The sequence below is a fragment of the Oryzias melastigma genome, linkage group LG13 (genome assembly GCF_002922805.2).
Source record: "Oryzias melastigma strain HK-1 linkage group LG13, ASM292280v2, whole genome shotgun sequence".
Taxonomy (NCBI): domain Eukaryota; kingdom Metazoa; phylum Chordata; class Actinopteri; order Beloniformes; family Adrianichthyidae; genus Oryzias; species Oryzias melastigma.
In genome coordinates this window covers 31,761,726-31,789,708 of record NC_050524.1, presented here as the reverse complement: position 1 = coordinate 31,789,708, position 27,983 = coordinate 31,761,726, and the positions used below count along the sequence as shown (strand labels likewise).

The window sequence follows — 27,983 nt, the reverse complement described above, 5'->3', positions numbered from 1 at the left end:
AGGCTGCTATTGATCCGTGTGGATTAGAGGGCCCTTGTCTTTGCAGTACATCTCTCTCAACTGACAGATTATTACAGGGTTTGCTGAGATTTGAGCCTAGGAAAGACTCCCAGCACAATAACTTTGTATGGCAGAGACATATCTAATAAGATACCAATAAGCTCAGGGAGAGTGAGAGAAAGGAGGTAAAGAAAGGATTTTTGGAAAGCTTCCGGCAATGGGAGGCAATCTCATTTTTTTTTCTTTCCCCTTCTTATTTTTTCCACTCTAATTCTCCTTTAATTCTGAAATTGCACAAGTGGGATTTACAAAACAGATTGACTTCTTTTATTAGTTCAGAATGTCATTAAACATGCATAGCCATTGAGAGGCTGGATTTTTCTACTGTACATGGGACTGTAATGGAACTAAAAACATGCACAGCAATGACTTGGAGTTTAAGTCTTTAGAGCCGAAGAGGGAGACGAACCATCCAGGGCCAAGTCCAAACTGTACCCACTCTGCATCCAATCTTTAATCTGCACACAGAGCACATGGTGTCAGCCAAATACGGCAGAAGGAGATGAGAGTTCTGTGCCAGGGATGACTTAGTACATAATTAAGGCTCTGGCTCAGGAATGGCAAATCAACTTGCTTCATTTCCCAAAGGAGGTATGAAGATAAGTTAGGACAGATAAATGCAACAAAGGTACCTCCATGAGCCGCTGTATTCATGTTTCATAAAACACAAAAAATAGATTTCATTTTGAAGCAGTCAAGCCGCTGCCAAAAAGTTTGCTGGCAGAAATCACATTGCAATCAATGGTGAAATTAGTGGGATATGCGAGACCAAGAACCCAGCCTTTGAGCTGAGTTAAAGTGCTACAGTCAGAACAAGCACTGCAAAAAACATCTTAATTCTAGAAGAAAATTGTTTGTTTTTAGTAGAAATCAACTAGAAACAAGTCACTTTATCTGCCAGTGCAGCTACTGAATTGCACTTGACAAGATGTCTTGATTTAAGAAATAATGTTTAGACTTTAGAAAATGGGTGGAGTCTTGAAAATAGTCAAAAACACTCATTTTTAGCAATAATTGAAGACCAAAAAATTAGAATATAGAAGCTTGTTTAAAATATATTGCCTACTAAAATTGAGAAAATAAATCCTGAAATAAGCTTTCGCAAAAGATTTTTTTCTTGTATCATTTCTAAATAATAGATTGAAAACAAAATAATTTGTAAATTCTTTTATTCAACTTACAAACTGATATTTGCGTAACAAATTTGCCAAAATGCACTTGGAAAAGACATGGACATCAAAACTTAAAAAGCACTTTCTTTTCCAACAAATTCTTTCTATTAGTGCTCTTTTAAACCAGGGGTCCCCAAACTTTTTTAAATGAGGGCCATATAACTGTTTTCTAATCTGATGTGGGGCTTGGGTTGGTTTGTAGGCTAACAGAAAAAGTGTAACAATCACAGCTTAAACATAAACATTTATGATTTTACAGAAAGCCACACATAGTCAAATTTTAAATAATTCATTTCTATAATCTTCATAGAAAAAAATAGTACCAAAACATTTTGAAAACTAGATATATAGCATTACCTGCAATTATGCTAGAGTGAATGCTGTAGGCTGAATGTGGCCGCTAAAGAGGTTAGAGCTAATAGCTGAAGATGCTGAAATTGATAACTTAAAACACTGAAGCTAATAGCTTAAAACGCTGAAGTTGATAGCTAGCTAAAATATTAGCGAAATGCCAAATTAGCCTAAAAAATGGAAAAAAATATTCTCATTTAACCAAACAACGAGCATGTTGTTAAAATATAGGCAAACTCAAAAATAGCCTAAAAATTTGAGAAAAAGCCAAAATTAGCCAAAACAGCAAGCATGTAGCTAAAAATATTAGCTAAATGCCAAATTAGCCACAAAAAAATGGTAAAATTTGTAATTTAGTCAAAACATCTAGCATAATGCTTAAATATTAGCTAAACTTCAAATTTGCCTAAAAAAAATGAAAAAAGACGAAATTATCCAAAACAGCTAGCATGTAGCTGAAATATAAGCTAAATGCCAAATTAGCCAAAAAAAAAAAAAAAAATCTGTAATTTAGCCAAAACAGCTAGGATTAGCTAAGCACCTAATTAGCCCTAAAACAATGTAAAAATCCCAAATTAGCTAGAATGTAGCTAAAATATTAGCTAAACCCCAAAATAGCTTAGAAATCCTTAGTAACTGCTAAAACAATTGAAAAAGGTAGCATAAAAATTGTTGAATATTTTAATAGGGGGGCCAGGCTGAATGTGAGGGTGGGCCTGATTCGGCCCCCGGGCCGTAGTTTGGGGACCCTTGTTTTAAATGATGTGGTGGCATCAAGCTTGTTTATCCTGAAGGATTTGTGTCTTCATTATAGACAATAGGGTGGCTACGCATTTTGGTCAAATTTAGTGTGCAATAAAGTGACTTTTATTAATATATACATATTTGTATTAGACCAACATAAAACTTTTCTTAAGCTTTTACTTTTCAAACGTAGCTGGCATCAAACCTGAGCGTCATTTGGAAATACTGCACCCTTTCTGGTACGCAACGCAAGACATTCTTTTATTTTCCCTTCCCTCACTTCATCCTCTCTTTTTCTCTCATCAGACTTCAGCCTTTACTGATGATGCCCTGAAGGAGAGCCTGTGTGGGTTGCATACCAAGCAGCATAAAGCTGCCTTAAAAGCAAGCGGCCAAAGAAGTCGAGAGGGAGTATCAAACACCCTGCTGAATATGCATGTACAAATGACCTGTTCAGCAATCAGGAGCAACCACACAGTGGTTTTTCTGGGGGGGGTTGTTTTGACACAGCTGGGTTACAGCCCTATTAGTCCCACAAACTTACCTTTTATATTAGTGGTTTGGAGGCTTTTCTGTGTACTCATGGAGGACGCTCAGACTGTTTTCTATGTGCAAAAGGCTTTGATTTTCAGTCAGAAATGACATGGAGTTTGTTTCTTCAAGGGGTCAACATCTGATTAGAACGTAATATTCTGCTGGTGCATTAGTAAAGCCGTGGTGCCTATAGCGTTTAGCATTATTATTCTGATTACTACCTTGGTTGCTGGCTCTGTGGCAAGGTATAAAAAGAAACAAAACAGGATAATGTTCCTTTTCAGTTCTGCATAATGAAGGACAATCTCTTCGGAGAATATACTGTATCCTAATGAGGTTTATTTTCCATGTGCATTATCAGAGATAATCAGGGTTCCAGTGTAACAGCGGAATAACTTAAATGGGAGTTTGACAGTCAAATGTTTAAATTTCAGATTTTTTTTTTGTATCTTTTATAATCCCTTCAGATTCAAGCAAAGGTTAACTTTTTCATGGAAAGGGAAATACAAAGCTTGATTCATGTTTTTTCTTGTTGAATGCCTCTAAAAATATTTAAAAAATATGACAAACAACAAAAAGAAAATCAAATGCAAAACCACAATTTGTGACTCTTCTCCTCTCTGTTCTTTTGTAGGAATTTAGAAGTTGAATACAGAGAAGTATTTGAAGGACAGCTACAATCCTAAAATGAATTTGGAGCATACAACAGTGAGAAGAGAGGGCTTTTGTATGGGAAACTGTAGCACAAATTCATAAATCTGACCTCAGTGTCATCCAAAGAGGATGCTTATAATTATAGGATCAATCTCTTAATATTATTTAATGGCACATAGTGTACAAAACAGCTTACTTTGTCTGGCAGAAACAACAGTAAGGAAAACAGATGAGATACTAATTCATTTTAATTAAAAAAAGTATAAGATGATGGCTTTAACCAAGAAAATACAGTCATATAAAACTTTTTTGACATTTTTTTATCACAAAGCAAAGAGGACGAGGTGCAGAGAAGCTTAAAAGCCCAAAGTTTCAAAGTTAAAGTTCAAAAGAAAAATGTATCAAAGGAAAAATCCTGTTTATCCGACTGTGTTATTCTTTTATCCATGAATGTTGCTCGCTCCTTTAAGACACGGTACAAAACCACTCTACATTAACCAAAAACATTTGTTTTTTTTCCCTAAAGTATAATCATAATAAATCAAAATAGAAAAAAAAAATACATCAATTGCTTGATTGATCTGGTTTATTTAAAATATAAGTTGTGGACAATGCAGGACAAAAACAGATTTTTCAAATTCATTATAGAAATAATGAAATGCATTGATTAGAGAATAAAAACAAACAAACAAACAAAAAACGAACTTATGTTTCATTTGATTTATTAGATATGATAATTATTAGCTAAAGTCTAGTCGAGTTTGATTGATTGCTTCGAAAGGATTAGGAAGAAGTAAACTTACAGTTTTGATACTTTTTGTAATTCGGTTCTGATCAGATAAAGTACAGTTTTTTTTATTTTTTTTTTTAAGTAGCAAAGTGGAGCACTTGCTGATTATTGATTAATCTCAACAGTATCATCAATCACACATCATCATGTAACAGATATGTAATACTCATTGATTATCATCAAAATACAATTTCATATTAATCCTGAAATCATCCCTACACTTTAAAAACCAAGTTTTAAAGTAACAAATACATTGAATTATTGATTATTCTCTGGAAGAATTCATACAAAAATGATTCTAACTTTGGGTAACCCAGATTTATTAATCAGTGATTATCATTGATAGCAAAAAATTACATTAGTCCAGTAATCATTACATATTTCAGAGCATACAATTCATTCAATAGTTTATTGATTGTAATCAAAACATAATTGAAGTAGAACATTCCACTTATGTAGGAAAAAACTTGTATATAAATAAAAAAACAAAAATTCAAGATCATATTTGGAGGTAAGTTTTATTCTAACTCACCTTTAAAAGACTGACTCATTTGAAGTGCTGTTAAAGCATTCCCAGCTCTCATTTTTTATTTATTTATTTTTTTATAAATATGCAGATTTTACCAAAATTCCAAAATCTGTATTGTTTTCTAGGACATATTTTCTGCAATAGAAATGCATCTCTGAGTTGTGGGCGGGAACATTGACACAGAGCAACCCCACCCCCAATCCCATCACCCATAACACACCCTTTTTACTGTGACAACTTTAACTGGGCAGAAAAGATCTTCTGCAGCTTACGTCGAGGAAAGCTAATGCTAGCATCAGCAAAAATTAGAAGAAGAAAATCTTAAATACCTTCATAATCCAACAAGCAGTAGAGAAATAATCCATGACTCGTTTAAAATCATCCATACGATTTTGGGGAAGCAGCTGTGGAGCGTTCTACAGGAGAACTACTGACATCTGATCTAAGAGAGAAAAACAAATACAGCCAGGTAGGACATTTAGAAAATAAATATTGTACAAATTTCGGTTACAATTGGTTTGGTTATCTTTTTAATATTTACATAAAATTGCTCTAAACAGCGTTCAGCTGACAAAACATATAACTGGAAGTCACTTTACACACTCGCTGTTTTGTGTGACGTCATGTAAAAGGATCTACTGAGAGCTATGTGATTACACCATCTCCCGCTAGCTTATAGCTCCTCACAGCCCCAATCAAGCATCATCAGTTCAACAAAAATGGTGAGTAACATTGGAGGTATCCAGCTTTACAGTTTTGAGTTAGATGTCTGCTGGGACGAGGAAAACAAGGACGTATATAGATCTAGATCCATCAGAATGGTGTGGAACAGGAGCTTGTGGCCTGTATAGTATATTTTTTTACATCACAAATACAATCTTTCTCCAATGGCATCTTTTTGTCTGCTACGGATTCCTGACAATTCGAAAAAATATTCAGAAATGCAAATTAAACTTTATTTTCTAATTATTTGTCACATAAAAAAGCCACAAGAACTTAAAAAACAACAAATTTTTGGTTTGAGTGGGTCTTTAATCCCTCTAGAACCAAGTATTTCTATTAGCACGTCTCTACCTTTGAAGTGACATCGTCACTCTCCGTTATTGTTGGGCTTTGTCAGAGTCTTTACATGTTCTCAGTTTCATGAGACTATTCTGGTATGAGGCCTCGCTGTCAGAGCTGACAGTCAGGTCCGTGTACTAGAGGACCCCAGCAGAGTGCTCTCTTCTTAGAAAGGCTGTGTTGACGCAGATAGATTCCTTGCTTGCTCGCTCTCTGTGTCTCCCTCTCTCCTTTTCTAGATTTTGCTGTATTTAAAACCCAGCTTTCTGTTTACTGTAGGATTACTTGCTTTTGTATGTTTCAAATTTGACAGCTGCTTCATTCAGCTCCCCAGTGTGGAGGCTGCACGATAAGGCCGATATGGGTTTCTAATCTTTTCCCTGCCTAAATCCTTTCCAAATCTTCTATTTCTTTCTCCCTCCCCGTCATTCCATGCTGTAAGATTAGAGCGTTTTCCAGCACAACTCTTGGCTTTTGGTGTAGAGCTGCTGGAACACTCTGGTAGGACTGCTAATGAAGGGAGCTGCTCCTTTGACAGCTGTTGCATCTGACGCAAAGGTTCCTGTATTAAGGCCACAATCAAACACCCTCCACAGCTGTGTCTTCCTCTACGTGGGTGAGCGAAGCGCACATTGACAGCATGCTAAAAATAATTGGGAGACTGGTAAATATCACTCAGAGAACCCAAAGTTTGATCTTTTCTGTGGAAATGTTTAATGGAGAGCATTTTGGAAGATATGTTTTTTTCTTCTTCTTCTCCCAGAGATATAGCTAAGGCTTTAAAACATATTGACAGAGGAGATGTAATGTTTCTTAATGGGCTTATTCTGCTGGGGGCTCCTCCTAACTGAAACGGCTGCTTGTTCACAGATTGAACCAGATGATTATTCAGCGTAGACCCCGCAGTTTGCCTGTTGTGATTCCTCTAAGGGCCCTCAAAGGCTTGCAGTGCAACACACCCCGACTGCAGCTTCAGCTTAGGCAAGGCTTCAGGGAAACTGACAGATAAATATTATTTCAATGGCAGAATTTGACAAACAAGCTAACTTTTATGAAGTATGACTAATGTTTTATTGCATGGAGGCAAAGCTCTTGTTCAATTATTCAAATTGTGTTATTTTTCCTTTTATAAGGCCTCTTCCAAGGTTGCATAAATGTACATTCAAGTAACAAGAATAACAGTAATCATTAACGAAATTCATTGCTAATGGTAGCCTCATTGTCCTCCTTGCTTTTCACCACCTGCAGATGACAAAAAAGTGAAATAAAATAAAAGGCACTGCGCCATTTAAGATTGATTTTGTGCAAATTATGTTCCTCTACATTTATGAAAGCTCTCCAGCCTCGCAAGGGTTCCATATTTTTATGCTGCTGTTATGATTTTGTTTTTTTAGCTTGCTTACTTTCACACTTTGAGTGTTTGTTCAGGTTTGAGGAGCCTCATCTCCCTCACACTGGTTTGATTTGTGAGCACATCCTTCAGCCGTGTTGCAGAAACCCCTCAACCCTCTTCTAGAAAACTTCAGAACACAGAGAATAAAAAAAAGACATACTTACTCATGCAGGTGCCACTTGGGCGATTTTCAAGTATAATCCAAAGCAAGTTTTCTCTGTAGAATAAAAAGTTATTTGAAATCAGAGTTTATCTTTGCTGGACTTAATCTTTGTGACATGGGGCATTATCTTGCAGGAAGTAGCCATCAAAGCATGATTAAATTGTTGTCCTTCAGGGTTGAATGTGGTCAAGACAAACACTGAACTCTGATGTGACATTTGAACTCTGCTCAATAGCACAAGGTGGTGAAAATGCTTTCTGTCACAACAGACTGAGTAGACTTGCACATTTTCTGACAATACAACTGAAATGAAGGCATTAAATCAAAGTGGAGATCGGCATTATGCATTATGGCAATTCAAGGCTTTAAGCTTTTACATTTAAAAGACGGTTTCATCTAAGGAGACATAGAGGTTTCTCACAGTTTGTATCAACATGAAGGTTAGAAATAGACATACTAGACAGGCCATCTCTGACATCACATATTGGATTGTGAACAGCAAAAATTAAACTTTAAATATGAAGGACACCAAAGTGAGACCGTATAACTCAACAACATTCTGAAAACAGCAGCTGAGATTTACAAAGACAAGTTTGGAGTTCTGTTAGGGCTGTCCGTCAGTAAGTCCTTCCATCCATCCATTGCATCCATCCATCCATCCATCCATCTGTCCATCCATCCATTGCATCCATACATCGTTCTTTCCTTCCTTCAATCCATCCTTCGTTCCTTCCTTCCTTACTTCCATCCATATATTCATCCATTCTTCTTTCTTTCTGTCCTTTTGTCCTTCCCCCCACCTATCCATCCATCCACCCTTCCTTCTTTCTTTGTTCTGTCCTTACTTCCTTGCATCCATCTATCCTTCGTTTCTTCGATTCAACCATCCATCCATCCTTCCTTCCATCCATCCATCCATCCATCTATCTATCCTTCCTTCCACCCAGTACCCATCCTTCCATCAATCTATCCATCCATTGTACGTCCTTCCTTCCATCCATTCTTCTTTCTTTCAGTGCACTTGTCCTTCCCCCACCTTTCCATTTATGCACCCTTCCTTCCTTCCTTCCTTCGTTCTGTCCTTACTTCCTTGCATCCATCTATCCTTCCTTCCTTCCTTCCTTCCATCCATCCATCCATCTATCCATTCTTCCTTCCACCCAGTACCCATCCATCCATCAATCCATCCATCCATTGTACGTCCTTCCTTCCATCCATATATCCATTCATTCTTCTTTCTTTCTGTCTGTTTGTCCTTCCACCACCTTTCCATCCATCCACCCTTCCTTCCTTCGTTCGTTCTGTCCTTCCTTCCTTTCATCCATCCATCCATCCATCCATCCATCCTTCCTTCGTTCCTTCCATCCGTCCTTGCTTCGTTCCTTCCTTCCTTCTTTCCTTCCACCCAGTACCCGCCCATCCATCCTTCCAAGATTTCAAATTTGAGCTCTAATAAAATGTAAATTAAACTTCTCTCCATAAGCCCACAGATATCAGACTAGCAAGTGATTTAACAATAAAAAAGTTTCGACAAGCTTTTTATGGTCGAAGTTTTGTGGTAAACTTGAAATGGTTTCCTTATGACGCCTACTTGAAGTAGCCTTTTGAGAAATAGTAACATTTAGTTGGACTGGGCAATACCAGCATTTGGGTGTCGACCCGATACCAATATAATACTGGTCAATATCGCCAATATCGATTTCAGTACTTTTCAAAAATGCGGTGCATGTGACTAGAGGATGACACGGGAGAGGATTTTCACTCCTGTCCCGTCCCGCTCCCACAGAGAGTAATCCTGTAATCCTGCACCCACGATCAAGACACTTCTGAGTCGCGTTGAGTGTGAGTGCACGCTCGCGCGCCTGCGTGTGCGTCGTGACTCACGGACTTGCTGGAGGAGAAACATACGTAATATTGAGGCACCCCCAAGTCTGCGTACTGCAGCGAGAGGTAGTTAGGCTGGCATGCTCCTCCTCTCCTCCATTAAATTATCTTGTGACTAAACCCTTTAACACCGGAGCTCCAGTGTTTATGTTCTTTAATTTACTGTAACTTTTCAATCATTATTACGATCAACGTGATTCCAGTAGATTTTGAAGGAGAAAAGCGGCACAAGCTCTTCGTGTTAACGGTCGAAAAGTTACAGTATGTGAAAGATTGTGTGTTTAAGCATCACCGGTAACGCCTCAGATGTTAAAGGGCTAATGGTGTACTAGACGAGAAACTTTTACTGCATCCAATTGGCAAAATAATCATGAAAAGTCAAACTACTTGATTCAGTTTATTTCTATCCTTATACTATTTTCATAAACCTAAATTTTACATAAAAATCGAGTTTCGTTGCTCATTTTTTCTTGAAAACATAATTTTAAAAGGCCTACAGCCAGCACAATTAATGCCGATTAAATTCAGCGCTGTTACAGAAACTGACTTTGCCGTTGCTTTTGTCACATATTAGCTTTATATTGAAACTGCATGATTTATTTTCTGGTACCTATTGCATAAAGTGACTGTGGAAGTTCCTCATTTCGTCTGGTCATCTGGGAAATTAAAGCACAGTTTTCACAACATAATAATGGGAATAATACACGGTGTGACCAAAAGGTTTGAATATACTTTTATATAAAAGAAACAAAAACAAATCAAATTAAAAGTATGTTACTGTTCTACAACTCTTTGCTGAAAACACACAAACAAACACACACTGGGGAGTCTTTTAAATTTTCTTTCTGTCAATATCATCAAAGGCAGGTACTGTGAATATAGAGGAATATGTCCAGATGAAATATTTGGATGATTATACTTTAACATAAATACGGGGGGGCTTTAACATTTCCTGCTGTGCTTCTGCAGATATGCAGATTTACACGTTCTCCCCATGCATCCATGGTTTTTGTCCTGGCACTCCGGCTTCCTTCCACAGAACAAAACATGCTTCATAAGATCAAGTGGTGACTCTAAATTGCCTCTATGTGTGCATGTGAGTGTGTGGCCTCCAATAGACTTGTTCAGGGTGGACCCGACCCTTGCCTAACAGTAGCTGGGTCGGTTCCAGAAGTCCAGTGACGCCGACAGAGAATGCTGACAGGGATGTTTCCATTGTTAGGAGTTCTCAACGTTGAGTCATCAAACATGTTCAAAAATGCACACGCTAAAGAGAGTTAACTTTTTTTAAAGCAAATTCTATAAATAAAAGCTTACTAAAAAATAAAGCCTTTGTAAACAACAACAACAAAAAAACAATGTGGTGCACCTGTGTTGCTTATTTTCAGTAACCAATTGGTCAAGTGACCATTTTGTCTACACTGGGCCCCTAACTCCACCACAAACTCAGTGGCTTTTGGTAGAGTGTCTGGCCTTAGATTGGAAGGTTGTGAGTTCAAAAGACTCAGTGCCTCCCTGCTTGATACTCAGCATTAAGGGGTGTCAAACTCATTGGCACAGTGGGGCAAAATATCAAACACAGAGTAGGTAGCTTAAATGTAGATTTTGCCAATGTGTTTTGTTGTCTGGCTGTTATTTTATCCTGTTATATTTACATCTTTCAGCACCGTGAGGGACAGAGAGGATGATGACATTTTTGTGATGTAAAATGCTGTGTTTAATAAAGAAAACCAGAAGACATTTTACGTGATCTCTCAGCCTCCATGATTGTAGTGTTGCTTCAATATGATAGCAAGATAACATTGGGCCGTTAATAACAATAATAATAATTTAATATGATCTGGAGGGCCAGATCCGGCCCCCTGGCCTTGAATTTGACACATGTGACATGTGCTCAATTGCCACACGTTTTATTTTTTTTTTTTTATGTAGAGCCCAAAAACGGACATAAAAAGTTGTGTAGCGATGAATGAACGTAAGAATTTGAACACATAAGCCTGAAACACAAATACATCAATTTAAATAGACATTCCATTAAACATGGTCCCTCGAAATGCACATTTCTGAGTCCGAAAACACATTCTCATTCCCAAGTCGTCACATATTGATGTTTGATTATGGACCCCTTTTTGATTTTTTTGGGTTTCCCCAACTCAACATTTTTTGACATGCTAGCTATTTGTAAAATCAAGGATCCTCCACCCTTGGGACGCGGTGCTGGATACGGTACCAGACGCGGACTGGTCCTCAGGATGCGTCCAGTAACACAGCACCGGTTCACGTACCTTGTCCAGTTTGCTCCGGTACCGGATCTGGTACCACATCCAATACTGCGTCCAGTGCCAGGTTAGAGTTAGGGTAATGGGTTTGGGCACTCTCTTCTTTTATTTCCAGAGAAAACCTCCACTTCTCTAGATGGTCCTCTACTTTCTCCCTGCTTTAACTGTAGATCACAATGTCATCTGCAAACATCACAATCCACAGGGATTCCTGTCTAATCTCATCTGTCAGTCTGTCCATCTCTGCAGCAAATACGAGGAGCTCTAAGCAGATTCTTGGTGCTGTCCCACCTCCACCTTGAACTCCCCTGTCATACCTACAACTCATCTTACCGCTGTCTTCCACTTCTTATACATGTCCTGCTCAACTCTAGTATTTATCTCTGCCACTCCATATTAAACTCACACAGCCTTAAGCAAAACCACTTGAAGAATAGAAAAAATATATATATGAAAAAAAGTGCTAATTAAAACAGTCAAAACCCATACCAATAGAATGGATGTTGATTCTTCTCTGCTGAAGAAGTTTACATGTTTATGTTAATAAATTCATCCTAAATGTATGGAAAAAGCAGTGTTGAGGGGGGCTGTCTAGACATGTACCGTCGATATTTATCATATTTTAGGTCTAACATTTTTTTCCAATTGTATTTCTCCTTTAGCACTGAGGACTCTTAACAAATTCAGAATCAGATGAAATAATAAAATTTTACAGTTTTTTTGTGATCACAGTATTGTGACATGAAAACACATTAATCACCTTTACAACTGAACAACATGTGAGCGTGTCGCTAGCTGTGATGTGTCATCTATGATGCCAGTGACAAATATTCATGCAAAATATGAAAAATTCATCCAGAAACAGAAAAGGACAAAAAAAGAAAATGTGAATGGTGTGTCTGATGCCTCTGAACAGGATGAGATAACTTTGTTTATCACTCCTGAATCCACAGGGGACCATCTTAGAGCTCAGCATAGTTCCGTTGTGCATCCTAACATGAGCACATTTAGAATTTAGTATCCTCAACACTCAGATTTTCTTGGTGATGTTTTGTCTTACAAAAAAAAAAAAGAAGTGCCACCTAAGACTTTTAAGAGTTGGCGGTTTGATGTCTTTCACAGCTCCTCAGTCTGGGGGAATACACCAAGAAAGGTCAAATTGGGTCGCAAAAACAATACGAAAGAAGTCCCTTGGTATTGTACATTCTAGTTTGGTTTTACTGCACAAAATCTGACATACCAAATTTTTCTCTTTTTTCAATCACTGTAGATTGCAGTTGCCTCAATTAATTCAAAAAGTTTTGCTCCTGTTTGGATAGATAAGCTTGTGATTAGGTTATCCAGAGAAAGATGGCAATGTTCACCGTATATAGAACTTAATTTAATACAAGCAAATTTTGCAGATAATACATTTCGTCCCCCTTTTGGGGTTGTTTATGGGCACACTTTAAAAGTGAAATAGATGGGTAACAAGCTACATATTATTTGCATTATTTCTGTTGTTTAGAACACAATTTAGATACAGTTAGTTTGGAACATGACACATAAAATATTCCTTCAAATTAATTTAGTGTGCTATTTTTGGGCACAAGTTAGGATTTTGGGTAGATGAATTTTCATTTTGTGGGCACAAATGAGCATTTTACCAACTTTTTTGGGGGCACAATATAGCATTTTAATAGCTTTTTTGGGCACAAGTTAGTATTTTGTGAAGACAAATTATCATTTTGGGCACACAAATTAGCATTTTATGGCCACATATTAACATTTTACTAGCTTTTTTTGAGCACAAGTTAGTATTTTGTGGCCATAAGTTAGTATTTTGTGTAGATGAATTAGCATTTCTTGGGCAGAAGTTTGCATTTTACTAACTTTATTTGGGGCACAAATTAGCATTTTTTTGGGCACGTGTTAGTATTTTGTGAAGACAAATGAGGATTTTATGGCCACAAATCGACATTTTACTGGCTTTTTTTGTTCAAAAGTTAGTAATTTATGCAGATGAATTAGCATTTTGTGTGCAAAAATCTATATTTTTTGCCACAAATAGGCATTAGCATTTTATTAGCTTTTATGAGCTCAAATGGTCACAATTAAGCATTTCTTATGTAGAAATAAACTCTTGGGTAGCACAAATTAGTATTTTGTAGCCATGAATATGACAGTAAAATGCTAATTTGTAGCCACAAAAAACTAATTTGTGTGCACAATACACTAGTTTGTGGCAACACACTATTAATTAGATCATTTGAGCAATTTATTTTTTAATTTGTTTTTTGAATGTCATGTCCAGAGCTCTGTATATTTGGACCGAACATTTCTACAGTACATAGGATGCTTCAGAGAAACCAAGTCATTGGAATTTAACAGACAATCAAAATGTTTGAGGTTGTTTGTTGATTCTTTTTCCAACAAAAATTTAAAGGAAGAAAAGTAATTCCACATGAATACACAGGTGGGAGTTTTTGGAACATAATGCCATCACTTTGTCATAAAAATATTCCAATATTACAAGGATCCAGAGCAGTCTTAATAAATCTACTTTAGAAAAATAGTAAAAATCAATCAAATCAAGGATGACTCAAGTATCAAACTTTTGGAGAGTTTTCACTGTGGTGGAATGACTTTCTGAGAAACAGAAACCCTCTGAATGTTGTTCACAAAAATGGGACAGAACTTCTCTACAGCGATGTGGAGAAATACGTTTGTTTTATTAATAATTGGACTGAGGAAGAAGATTTTGCTGATTTCTATTTTAAGATCACTTATACTAACCAAGATCAATAGAGTTTTACAAACAGTTCCATAAGTTTCTCACAGTGACTTTAAACTTTTTCACAACATTACTGGATGTCCACTGGAGCTTTTATAGGGGCTAGATGGCTTATTACAGCATCTCTCAGGTTCAGAGACAACAACTTTAGTTTGATCTGACTTCAATAACAAGAATATCAATCATCACTATATGAACCCCACTGCATCATATTTTCTAATCTCCTCTGCCCTAAAGGTGAATTCCTCTTTGACAGAGCAATTCCAATGCATATTTTAAAGAAAATCACCAAAACAGAGAAAATCATTTCTCTTTACTGCGCATGCACTTTCTCCCCTACTTCTTTAACATCAGTCTCACTCCCCCTTTGCCAACTCCATGCTTTTATCATTTACCCACCACACCCCTGCTGTGCCCCCCCCTCCCATCCCCGACTCCTCCAAAGTGCAGAAGTGCTTTCTCCCTGCAACATTTGTCTCCCATTTGAAAAGAAGGAGAAATGCCTCCCTGTAGGCTCACAAGTGGCCCATCCTGGGGGCTGGCTGAGATTGATGCCTGTGATCCAGCTGTGCTGATTTACTCCACGCGCCCAGAGGGGAGCAGAAGATTACACTGTGCTCTGCGGTAGAGGACAAGCCACACAGACAAAACGAGGGACAGAGAGGAAGAAACAGCAACAGAGTTAAGGAGACAGAGAGAAAGAGACAGGTGTCATAAAGGTAGATGAAGTCCTGAGGGTCCTCTTGTAACACTTCATCTTCTCGGCCCAGTTCATGCCTTTCATTACCTCCCAGTGTAAGTGCTGCAGGAGCTGCATTTAATGATTACTATTTTACCTTCCTCTGTAGTTAAGGTTGGACAGAAAGTACCATGACCCAGGCACTGTGGGTGATAAACACAAGTCATGGAGTAAAAAAAAAAAAAAATTAATCATAAAAGCAGTTCTACTTTGAGACCATGTAGAGGAAAAAAAATCTCAGGGACACAATGAAAACTGTGTATTGACCAGCTGACCTCTCCCCCCGTGGTGGCAGAAACAATTTCTAGTTGTTATCTCAAAATTGATTCCAGCAATATCCTCCTGAGGTCATGTGTGTGTAGTCAGCAGCTATGACTGTCCTACATGTGCTTTTTCTCATCTCTCATTAGCCCCTCCCCAGTCGTCAAAATCAAATTGAATGTGGTGATTGATCATAGCTCAAGCGCGGATGATAACACCATCAGCGCAGCTAACATTGTACCACAAATCTATTCAACTGTGACAGAGACAAGTGACTCCATGACATCTACATTCACTGATTGCCTCTAGTAAAAAAAGTAAAAAAAAAAAAAGATCCTAGAAGCAAATCAAAAACAAGGTTTCTGTTTAGGTTTACTGTGACCTTGAATAAAACAGAAACAAAAAAAATGGGTCCAGCATTGGTTATTTGTCTGGTTAAAAGGATTGTTACAACCTCTGGTCTTTTGTATTTGTTTTCTTGGGTGTGTACATTTGTTAATTTCAGTGACTGCAGAGGTCCAGCTCCTCCACTGCTGCTGGCCCCGCCTCCTGCAGAGCTAATTTTGGCTTCTACTCCACCACTCACAGGCCAGGAGGGAGGTTTAAAGGGTAACCAAACAGGGAGGTTGGAGGCTGACTCCACCCACAGCTGAAATTTGAAAATCCAGTCAGAGGGGTGGAGCTGGAGGGCAGGACTGTTATCATTACTGGAGCTTCAGGTCATGATGTCAGACATCTTAAATAACGTGGAACTTAATTGGTGTGACCAATCACGGAATTCAAATGTAATACCTCAATTCAACCTGTATGGGACAGAACACAGACTGTTTTTGACTATATTTTCAAGAATTAAACAAGTTTATTCTAATTTGACAACAATGTAAAGCCCCATTTATAGAGGTCCACAGCCAAAACAAGTTGAGGGTTTGGTTACCCTTTAAAAGCTCCCAGAAACCCTTGCTCCAGTGGCAGCTGAATTCCTGGAAGGAATTTGGTTTTCAGCTTGACCCTGTTGTCTGCCTGGCAAAAGGCGTTAAAGTCTTCATCGTATTTAAGATTGTGGTATTTGGTTACATTTTAAGTAGTTGTTGTGTCTTGGGGTGGTATTTCCCAGCGAACATTTCAATGTGGGCCCCATATGGTTTACCTTTGGGCTGAATTGGTGGGTTTGTCCATGGTGTTCCCATCTGTGTTTGCCCACACTGGCTTAGGTGGGACTCAGTGGTCTGGGTCTCTACGCAAACCAGCCGCCCGGTGGACAGCGTAGCGAGTTACACGCTGCCCGGAGGACAGCATAAGGAGTTAGCGAGCTTCGCTGCCCAGCGAGCCAGACTACCGAGTTCCCACTCAAGCCATTGAAATGTTCTTTGGGATCATTTTTAGGGGTTAAGTTTCAGCTGGGATCAGCCGTTACCCTGGGTGACGCCTGAGCAGCATTGTGCTTACACGTCCTTCCGTCTTGTGTTTGTGCACCAACGCATGTAATTGTGGAGGGGAAAACCCTGTTATCCGGCTCTAGTTTGAAAAATTTCAAGAGCAATTGATTAAAAATTACATCATGCTCCAAATTCAATTTTCTGCCTTGTTTATGTGACAGTGTTAGCCTCGTGACATTGGTTGAATCTTGTGGATTGTTCTTTTGCTCGACAGTAAAAGCAGAGGACTTCGTCTTGAACATTTATCCACACTTACATCTTGCTGTCTGCTTAAAAAAAACCTTTTCCCTTTGAGACTTTTAGTCTGGTAAGTTTTATGTGCTGAATTTATGGTTGCAGAAAAGGGCTCAGCACACTGCCTGTTTTGCCCATCTGACTGTAAACAAGATAAATGCTGGTGCTGACTTGGATCTGCAGAGGTAAAGTGGCTCCCAAGCATGCAGTTGTTGCATTAGGGGTTACACACATAGCAGTGAGCATTTCAGAGTAATACAGTCGTCCATGCACTGTTCTTTGATTCATTCATGGCACATTTGTAAGTATTTCACAACCCATAAGGGGAGGACCCATTGGTTTATCTGCGGCTCACAGGCCATTGATTTGGTAGCAGAGTGAACAAATGACTTTCTGGTCTTGCTGTGTGCTGCTTCAACAAGGCAAACAGTCCCTCCTGCTCTTTATATCCTACAGCTGGCAAAGACTTTACTGTGTGTTTTGCTCATCTTAGGAAGGTTTAGTCTCAATGTTTTAGCATTTGAAGTTGCATCAAGCTGTTCACCCACAAATTTGTCTAAGCATTCCACAATGGTCAACATTTGATGCTATTTATGTGCTGGTTTAAAAAAAAAAAATGTGCACGATGTAAGGATTTTATATATTTTGCTCATAATTTGTCACCAATCTTGCATCCATGTACTTGTACAAATAGCAGCTGCTTTATTTATTTCCTCCCCAGTATTTACCACTGATGTGCACATAAAGAGGACAAGATGAAGACTCTCTAAATGATTCCTTTTGACACAGAAGGCTTATTTAAGACAAATAAGGATAAATGCACAGCCGTAATAGGCTCTGAGAAAATACAATTCCCTTTGTCTGTAAAAAGGCAGCAGATTGAATTGTTTTACCAAGCTGGCTTTTCTTCTATAAACTATTTTCCAATTTCTATGCTAAACTGCACAGGCCACGCCAGCTAACAAAATAGGACACAAGGAAAAGGCACATGCACTGAGGCAGGTGTTTGTTAAAGATTATAACTACTGAGAATAAAGTAGAAAATGAATTGCTTTTACATCTTAGTGGATGTGTTTCCTGGGTATGCACAAAATGAACGAGTCAGAGAGCTACCTCAATAAAGACCGAGAAAAAATTCTACCACGGCTATGCTATCTGTTAAATGTATTATTGATTCCCATTATTTTAATATAACAAATAAATGATAACTTACAAAAATAAGTGCATGTTTCCAATATTGTTCTTAATGTTTTGTAAACAGAAAAAAGCTCAGATTTTCCAAATGTTGTCACACTTTTGTAGGGAAAGTTTAATGGAGTCATTGTCAGTGTGACTTTTGCAGAACCAGCAGAGGGCATTAGCAAATCAATTGAGAGGTGACTCCATGCTGGACTCCAAACTTTACTTCATACTGTAAAGTGGAAACAAATGAAGACCGTTTATTTTTTCACTATTGCAGACAATAAATAATAAATTAGTTTACTTAAGTGGCAAGATTGTTTTTTTTTACTTTTGTGTTGTAAAATAAAGTCATTATGAACCACTAGCTTAATTGGAAACCATGTTAAAAACAAGATATCTAAAGCTATACGTATAATCAACGAAACCAAAATAATACATTCAGATTAATCATTAATTCTTCTATACTTCCATTATTGTAGGGAAATTGGGAAAAAATATGCACAACAAATATTCACCAATTGGGTTGCACGATAATATTGGTCACTGGTAATTGTGGGCCAATAGTGGGCAGTATGGTATCACGCTGATGAGAAAAAAGAATCGCAGATAAAATGGACCAATAATTAAAAGCTTAAAGTCCCCCTATGACCATTTTTTTATTTAAAAAAAACATTACCAGTAGTGTTTTAATTATGATTATTACGTTTTTGACCAAAATCCTACCACCTAAATGTCTTGAAAAGCAATTTTTAATGTTGATCTGAAGCCTCTATTTCCAAAATCTCCTCTGAGGGGGCGTGGCTTTAGGAGCTGAGCTGAGCAACCCCGCCCCGGTCATCCCTCCCGTCTGATTATGATAGCTTTGTGTTTCACTAGCGTACATCTTCACTTCTGCTACATAAAAACGTCAAACAATATCAATAATGTGCCAAACTTGCTCCAAAATCCTGATTCTTTCTCCTTCCAGTTCACCAAAGACTCTTTTAGCTAATTCTCCAATGTTTATTGACGTTGCTGTGATCAATACATTCAATAGTGAAATTGTCACATTTGAAGAACCAAATAAATGTCAAACTCAAAAAAGAAAAACTTCAAACTTTGTATAATGATGTCCAGTGTAAAGTTGTGGCCCAAAGTGTTTTCATTAATCAAAAAAGTCAATCATTTTTACATGTTTTTTTTCTTCAAAAAATAAAAAATAAAAAAATAACTGTTTAGTTGAATGAAAATTTTGTGTTTATTAAAAAAGGAAAAGATGCAGAAGGGATCATTTTTAGACAGAGAATGTTTCCCTCACTAATGCTTTTAGTGCTGCATTACTATGGGATTTTTCCATTCACCTAGTGAGCAATTTCCTGTAATTGCAAAGCTGGTGTCTGGTGTTTTGACAGCCCAATCATAATGCAATATGTAGACAAGAAAAACCTATATCCTGTGGAGATAAGTTGGATTACAGCAGAGATTCATTAGGAAGGTTGTAAACTTCACTTTCAGTTATGAACCCATTTAGATCCACACAACTTTCCTCCAATCCTTTTCCCTTTTTCCCTGGACATTAATGGACTTCTCGAGTGTGAATATTCGTGTGGAAAATCACATAAACAGACCTCCATTTTGTTGGGGCATTGGGATTCTGAGGTATATATTTCTAAATAAACATTGCTTTTCTCATTGTGATAAATCACTATTATATGACTTTATTCTGCCAGCTGTAACCTGTGATGGTTGTCTTCAGATCTGTCCGAACATCAAAGAGAAAAAGAGATTTTCCTGTTAAATTGGGGCAGAGTAGATTGATCTTTAGTGCACGCATGTATCAGTGTTTGTAAGACAGTTGGTGGATGTTTGCTGCGTTTCTTGCTAGCTTTCAGTGCAAATATCAATGTATCCCAACTGAGGAGGATTGCAGGCTGTTGATTTGGGCAACTCACAAGAGTCACAGCCATAATCTGCATCTGTTCTGAGGTGTTCTGTACAGGTGGCTGTTCAGCAAAGCCTGGCTGGGGAATTCAGTTAATTACGCAGAGTAAACAGCAGATAACTATAAGCCGTTCTGGAGGGGGACACAAAGGCGTTAGACTCCAGACAACATTTACTTTAATAACACCTCAAAAGCGATTTTTCTTGCTATTTCTGCATTGGTATTACTGGTTAGTGAGAGTGGATTGCTGGTGCGGGGTGAATACATCCTTGGAGATGCTTTGTGATTAACAATGCTTCATCCTTGACTAGCTCCAATCCTCAAAGTAAAAAAATTATGCTTGTTTTGACTACAAGAATAAGGCATGCTTTGCAGATGACACTAACCATTTTGTACAACAAGAAGGTGGCATTAATTGAGACAAAGACATTGACATTCCCAGCTAAACAAAAAAACAACACTCTTTAAAAGTGTAAACAGAAAGTTGGAAGGCCAAGAAATAGAAAAAGAGATGAGAATGTTTTATATTATCACAATTAAAACCTAACCTAGAATCTACCAAAAATTAGACAGTTTTGTTTGTTGTTTTATATTAAATTCACTTCTGACCAAAAAACTCTGTCCATATATTTAACATAATTAATAATCTATCTCCTTAACCCTAAAGCTCGATCGCTGGGTGATTTTCACATCAGCAAATGTATTTACATGATTTCAATACGTTGCGTTTTTTTGAGTGTCATGGGTCCCTGGGGAAAGTCTCACATGTCCAGGAATGGGTGGACCACAGGCCAAGTCTCCAGTATCATCATTATTATTAATAATATATTTTTTTCCTTTTTTTTATTTTTTTCTCAAATTCCTGATTTTTCAGCAATTTTCAAGCATGTTTTTAGAATTTTTCATTTTCCATTTTGTGTTATGTACCACAGTTGAAACTGAAAGAAATATACATACATTTATCATGTGTTGACATATTTTGATCTATTTTTTATGTCAAATACTTTGTATTGGGTTTATTAAATCAGGTAAAAATTACCCAGCAAAAGTGACAGTGTAACTTTCTATAGCTAAAGTGTTCCAGGGTTAAGAATTAAAATATATTTAGCATAAAAAAAAGATACAGGCTTAAACAATATGTTGACATTGATTATTCAGCATCAAATCTAAAGAGGATAATTTGTGGAATTCCCCAAGGCCCTGTTTTAGGACCAAAACAGTTTTTACTCAATTAAAAGGATTTTGTTTATGAATAATAATAATGATAAATTATCTTGTTATTTTTGCAGGTACAAGATATACGTTTATAAAGTTCAGGTCAAGATTTGACATTTCCTCAAAGTAGAGAGGATGTTGGCAAAAATGCAGTTTTTTTTTTTTTTGCAGTATTTAAATGGCCCGACACAAACTGTCAAATGAGAGCAAAAACTGTTTTTTATTACTTTTTACAACTTTAGCATATCATTTAACTTTAAGTACTCAAATTGATGTGATTTTCAGCAGGTGTTATAATTAGCTTTCTACTGTCAACCTATTACATTGTAAAAACAAGTTACAAATTGCTGAGTGGAATTTTAAACGTACTTATTGGTGAATTTCTGCACGTGTGAGACTTTCTGTTTGGCTGTTTCATCCAACACTGCAAGGTAGAACAAAGACGTCTCTGAGGCGGAACAAAGTGGCTGTGTGGAGGAGGCGTTTGTGCCCTAAATGTTGGCATTGGACGCTCAATTTTCTTCAGTGGCAGGGTCCTCCTGTGGTTAAAATTGTGTAAATGTTTGCAAAATTTGCATGAAATTTTGCTCAAAAAGTCCATGTAACTTTTTAAAATCCAACTTGAACAGAGAGAATAAAAAAATTCCAGTTCATAAATTTACAGAAATGTGTCAAAAGTATATTTGGTGTTTTGTAAAAAAATTGTCTTAAAAAAACAAGAAAATAAATCAATATTACTAGAAACAAAACTTTAATTAAGTGCAGCTTAAAAAGCAAAATCCTTGATCTATTGTGAAAGTGTTACCAGTGGTATTTTAATTATGATTAGGTTGTTTTTTTTTTGGCCAAAATCTAAAAACATGTCATTTAAAACATTTACTTCAGAGCTTCAGTTGTTCATGTATATATAGATATATCTATCTCTCTCTCTCTATATATATATATATATAAACACATATATATGATATGTATAGTTCATATATAGGGTGATACTGAGCATTTGGGTATCGATTCGATACCAGTGAATATTGCATATATCAATATAAATATTTTTCGTAAATGCGATGGTTATGACATGAGCCTTACGTCTGGGTCCAGGACTCAGCTGGATCCTTTTTGCAGACACAGAAAAGTTCCAGTACAAGAGTGGAAATGTCAATATATGCGGTCTGTCTTGATCCAATACAAAATTGAGATGGATACTATCGATATTTTGGATGGATCTGTCCAGCACTAGTTCACAGGAATTCCTCTCTAATTGTGGGCGGAACTGTTGGTGTGAAGTACACGTGGAGTAGGCCATGTTAAACAGCTACTACGCACACATAATCTATTAGTGTCTTTTGTGTTAGCCAATAACGATGTCCGCCGAGGGTTTTGCCCGACGGGTAGTTTTGTGAATTTGGTTTTGAGATGTTTAAAATTATTGGTCAGTGGAGAATTACGCAGTTTATGGGAGGCTCCAGCTCTCCCGACCCGGCTTGTTCAGACAGTCTCTCATGAAGTGGTATTTGGAGCCACACAGAGGAGAGATTGCGGTAGGGGGTCTGGGAACCCCCCTCCCTCTAAATATACCAACCATCACATTCTGTAATGGTTGAGTGCTGAGCAATATTCCTTAACATTGAATTTTATTCTCAAATTATCTGCACATTCCCAGTAAATCTTCCAGCCCATTTATATCAAGTCATGTAATTGTTCCAGCCAGTAACTAATTTTCCATCAGTCATTAGCTTCCGTAATAACCAAACGGCTGACTGTTGCTTGGACAAGAGATTTTAATGATCTGTTTCTATGACAAGATGAAGGTGCAGCAGGAACTTGAAGGAATAAAGCTGACCTCCAAAGCTTTCTTTTTTCTTTTCTTTTAACAGGGCTAATGTCAGTTTATGGAGCAGCCTCTAAAATGAAATTCATAAAAAGCATCTTCTGCAACATCAAAAGACAGCCTCACGTGATATTAAAAGCCTTGAATAGTACTCCAACATATTTTCTTTTGACTTAAAAATGCATTATGCAATCCTGTGTGTAAATATACAATGATTTTATGTAAAAAAGGATCACAAGCAGCTACTAGTGTTGTCTCCAGGGTAACACTGACCCAAAATTAACTAAACAACAAGTGCAAAGAGGAAGTTCTGCAAGTTACTAAACAAAAGCATTTAAAATACATTATTGGAAAATAAAAAATCAGTCATTTTCACACTTGATACCTCTTTTACACGTCTTCAATTTATTATTTTTTTCTTGGCCATGATTGCATACTAATGTGGAGAGAGCTGATTATGGTAACATGGTTATGCTACCTCCTGACTGCATGGTCAGCCTGAGAGATTTGCAGGGATTAATAGTAAGAAAGGTTTGCCATGGGAGGGGTGAGGGGCAAAGCACGTCATCTATCTATCTATATTGCTCCCACACTAAAGCCCCTCACATCCCCAACCTAACATTAGCAGTGCAACAAAAATGAAGAGCAATATTGAAGTTATCCGGCCAAAAAGATTTGAACCAGTTGCCAGTTCAGACAAGGAAACTGAAGACAAACATGGATCTAGGCGTCTACAAATGGTTGTAGCTTGTTGTTGTAGCTTCTATAAAACAGGTACAAGTTTTTTTCAATGGCATTTTGAATAAAGTTTAATTTTCTTCATAAGTGTCCTCTATCATGAAAAAAATGCCACAAGAACAGGTTAAAAACACCAAGAACACATTTTTACTAGGAGTGGGTCTTTAACATAACTAAATGTAATATTTCTCGATGAAGATTACGTGTGTCCACAGGAGTTCTTCAAGGTTTTTTTGCTAGCAAGAGTATTCCACTTTTAATTTATTCATAAGTGGTTCTCACCTACTATGACAAATATCAGTTTTCATAAGAAATACACGTCAGGAAGTTTCTTATCTCCCAAAGCTAACAGGAAAAAGCCCATATCCTGCTAATTCCTATTACAGATTGATGTAAAGGCTTCTAATAGTTTTGTTTTGTTTTTTTTGCCATTTTTGTTATTATCTGAAAGAAATTTCTGACCCTTTGACTCCAATACAATGTCTTTGTTTCTCTACAAAACATAAAACTATGTGGCCTGTTTCAAATCAGAAGTAGTCAGAGACATGATAAGCAGAACAATGGATTTGCACAAACATGTCAACTTCAGTGCCAAGAAGATGTTGACTATCCAAATTCCCCAATTTTCCTATTTGTTTTATGGTGCACTCACACTGAATGCAGCAGGCACGGCAAAGGCATCAAGGTTCAATGCTAAGTCAATGTAAAGATGTGGTAAGACGCAGCGTGATCTGGTTGTCGGGTGCGGAAAGGTGTGGTGAGCGCATCAACCAATCAGGGACTCAGCTTGGGTCACGTGATATTTTCAGTACATCAAAGGACAGAAAAAAAACATTCAAGATGGTCGCTCGATGTGAGGATTTCTGTCCTGAACTTCCATCCATTTTCTTAATCCATGGGGGTTACTGGGTTCCCGAAAACTATCCCAGTTACTGCTGGGCGGATACACACTGGACTGATTGTCAGCCCCTCACAGAGCTCATTGAGCTGCATAGACGGCTACACTAGCCAGCCACTCGGTGGATAGCTTAGCGAGCTAGTGAGCTCTGCTCCCCAGGCTCTGGCAGGGTTAATAGCGATTGCTGCTGTCCAGTCGCCCTGCAGATCTAGTGAGGTCTACTGTCCAGGCTGTGGGTCCCTGAACAGCGGAGCCCGCTCTGGATGCCTGCCTGCGGTTAGCTGCCTGGCAACCTGGAGTGCCACAGCGAGGGCCGTTGTAGCGCGCGAGATCACTCTAGCTTCATGGGCTCAAGATGTTTTTCTTATTTTCATCAAGACAAGAATAAAAAAATCTCACAGTTTTATTTTTAATTCCCCCCTCTTGGGTTAAAGCTCAAACTGGACCACAGACAGGTGGAAGCAGGACCTGCCCTGGGAGTCATGGCGCCATAGGTAAAAGGTGATTTCTGCCTCCCCCAAATACCCACCCACACAAACACACACACACACACACAAAAAGGAAACACTGTAGCTGCCTGGGATATATTTTAAGATAAGTATTTCTTTTATCTTAATTCTCAAGAATTAAATAATAATTTAAAAAAGCTAAAAGCACAACAATACTTCTTAGCTGAGACACGAACCCCCAACCTCTGCTACGGGAGGCTGGCTCACTAACCACCACACTAACACTTGGTATCCCACACTTGGCCCGGTAGATGTTTTGACAGGCACTCCCTCCAGCAGGGGGCGCTCAAGGCAGCTGTCTAGGTTGCATATGCCCAGGGCCGTCCCTGGATGGAAGTAATGTTTAAAACGGCCACCAGGGCATTGCTCTGGTGAAATCAAACGCAGGGATGTGCTTGCCGGTGCCTCTGTAGACCTCTCCAAAACAAATACGCTATTCACATCATCCATGACGGGGCAGCAAATGGATTCCAGAACAACTTTGGCCGTTGCTCCGCAGCAGGCATGTCAAGAATATAAGCAGTAAATTTGACAGACGCGGCAGACGCAAATCTGACGCGCCTGCCGTGTTCGGTGTGAATGCAGCTTTAGAAAGAGACTGGTGCAACTGTTAGAACTAATGTGTCTAACAGTCTTTTATCATGAGTTCAACTACCTTAAATGAACCAAGCTCAATTCTTCTTCCTATCCTTTTTTTACAGCTTTCTCATCTCAATTTGTAGTTCTGTTAAATGTAGTAGTACTGCGTGACTTCAAGAAAAACAGCATCAACCACTAAAATACATAGCCTAAGAATGTTGCACTGTTGGCTCACTGTTTAAAAGAAACCAATGAGGAGAATGTGACCAATTATTTATATTTCATTATCTCCATTGGTGAATATTTTATCATTTTTCTATTATTGTGCACTGCATTCGGCTGTCACGCAGTTTTAAGTAGCTTTGTGATTTAAGTATGCTTCCGAATAGAGACTAGTAAACATCATTAGTGTACATGTAAATGTGGAAACAAAAGCTCACGGAATTTATACATGCTAAACAAGATGTTTCAACTCCACACTCCCATTAAAACTAGTTCACATGTAGACACAGTAAGTTCTTCCTGGTGCTTGTTGACATCTCTAACAGAGGCGGCTTCATTACACACACACACACACACACACCCACACCCCCACACACACACACACAACTATCAGTGCTCTGATGCAAAGGCAGCATGGCCTGTGAATCCCCCACTGTAATCTCACCCAGAATAGCAGAAGTGACAGAACGCGTTTTCTCCCCATTGAATTGTGAGACAGCTCTTTGTGTCCTTTTGATTTTCTCTCTTTTCTGATGAAGTGTGGGAAAGGAAAGATCTCCTTTGTGTCAAGCCACAAGACTTAAAAGCAAAGTTGGATCAGGGAGCATTTGGGTTGAGTGTGTGTGTGTATGTATGAGACAGCGCTAGAGAAAGAAAGATGAGTGCACTTTTCAAAAACTGCCTGGATCCATGTTTTTTTTCCTGAGATACTCTGCACAAATAATATTTCTTACGAAAACAAAATATCATCATAGCATTTGTTGACAGTTTGTTGAATACTTTCAGGACACACTAAATGGTGAGATTATATTCCTATGTTTCTTAACTCGTTCTGCTGTCCACACCCATCCTAACATAAACAGTGTTGAAGCTTTTTAATAAGCTACTGAACGTTATATTTATTTAACACTAAAAAGTAAAATCCCCACCAGTCAAAAAACAGAATGTGCTCTAATTTAACATTTTAAGGGGGTGATTATTCATTTTACAAACTGAATTCTTTCCCTTTAAAGCTGTTCTTTTCCACTTATTCTAACCTTTCTACTCTTAGCTCTACTTCCTCAGTGATCTCAATAATAAGTCAAAGGATAAAGTTAATCCCATCTCACCAAGTGTTCAGCTACTGTTGCAATATCTTGCAAACCTTCTTATACATCTTAAATGAGTGAAGTATGTGCAGACTAATGCACATTTATTCCAACAGACAGAGGTATCATGTTAGAAATAATGTTATTATCTGGCAAACATCCTGATGTAAACATTAAAGAAGGTAAACATTCTTTGGCCCAATCCAATTTCTATTTAGCTCTCCAAACGGACAGTTAAGGAGAAATGGTGTCTCAGATTTTGGACGTCACTTTCACTCGATGATGTCATCAATGGTCGCTGCAAGATTTGGTGCTGCTCAAGTTTTACCTTTGAGAAATTATGAAATTTTTTTCTTAAGAATTAAAAAACTTGTTTTTGAGTGCAAGAATCTCTTTCTCGCAATTCAAGTCAACGTACTTCCCCAGTTGTGGTTCATCTTATCTAATGGCCTTACTTGTGTTTAGTAAAGAAATCTCTGATTTTCTGCTGCTCCAGTCAGAGGTCGCCACTGTGGGAACCAATGATGAAGGGTCAAAAATAATAATAATAATAATAATAATAATAATAATAATAAAGAGTTAACCATGAAACAAGGGTAAAAACCAAAATGTGACGATGCCAGTGACACAAATGAACACCAGCAAGTTTTTCTTCTAATTTATCATTCTGTCAAGCCTGTGCCCATCATTCTTATAACAAATTCTTACTCACCTGTACTGCTGTTAATGGCATCTAGATCAATTC

The 27,983-nt window shown here is 37.8% G+C and overlaps 1 protein-coding gene and 1 long non-coding RNA gene across 2 annotated transcripts in view; both read right to left on the bottom strand.

The window, feature by feature from the left end:
- The window catches only part of LOC112149246 (GRIP and coiled-coil domain-containing protein 2-like), a 523,867-nt gene that overhangs the window by 408,492 nt on the left and 87,392 nt on the right, over window positions 1-27,983 (bottom strand). The gene's annotated exons all lie outside the window — the stretch shown is intronic.
- LOC118599499 lies at window positions 3-27,983 on the bottom strand. The gene is made up of 4 exons (XR_004948881.1): window positions 27,951-27,983; window positions 7,454-7,506; window positions 5,164-5,276; window positions 3-518 (listed from the first exon to the last, which is right to left on the bottom strand). It is a non-coding gene; the product is annotated as an uncharacterized LOC118599499 (long non-coding RNA).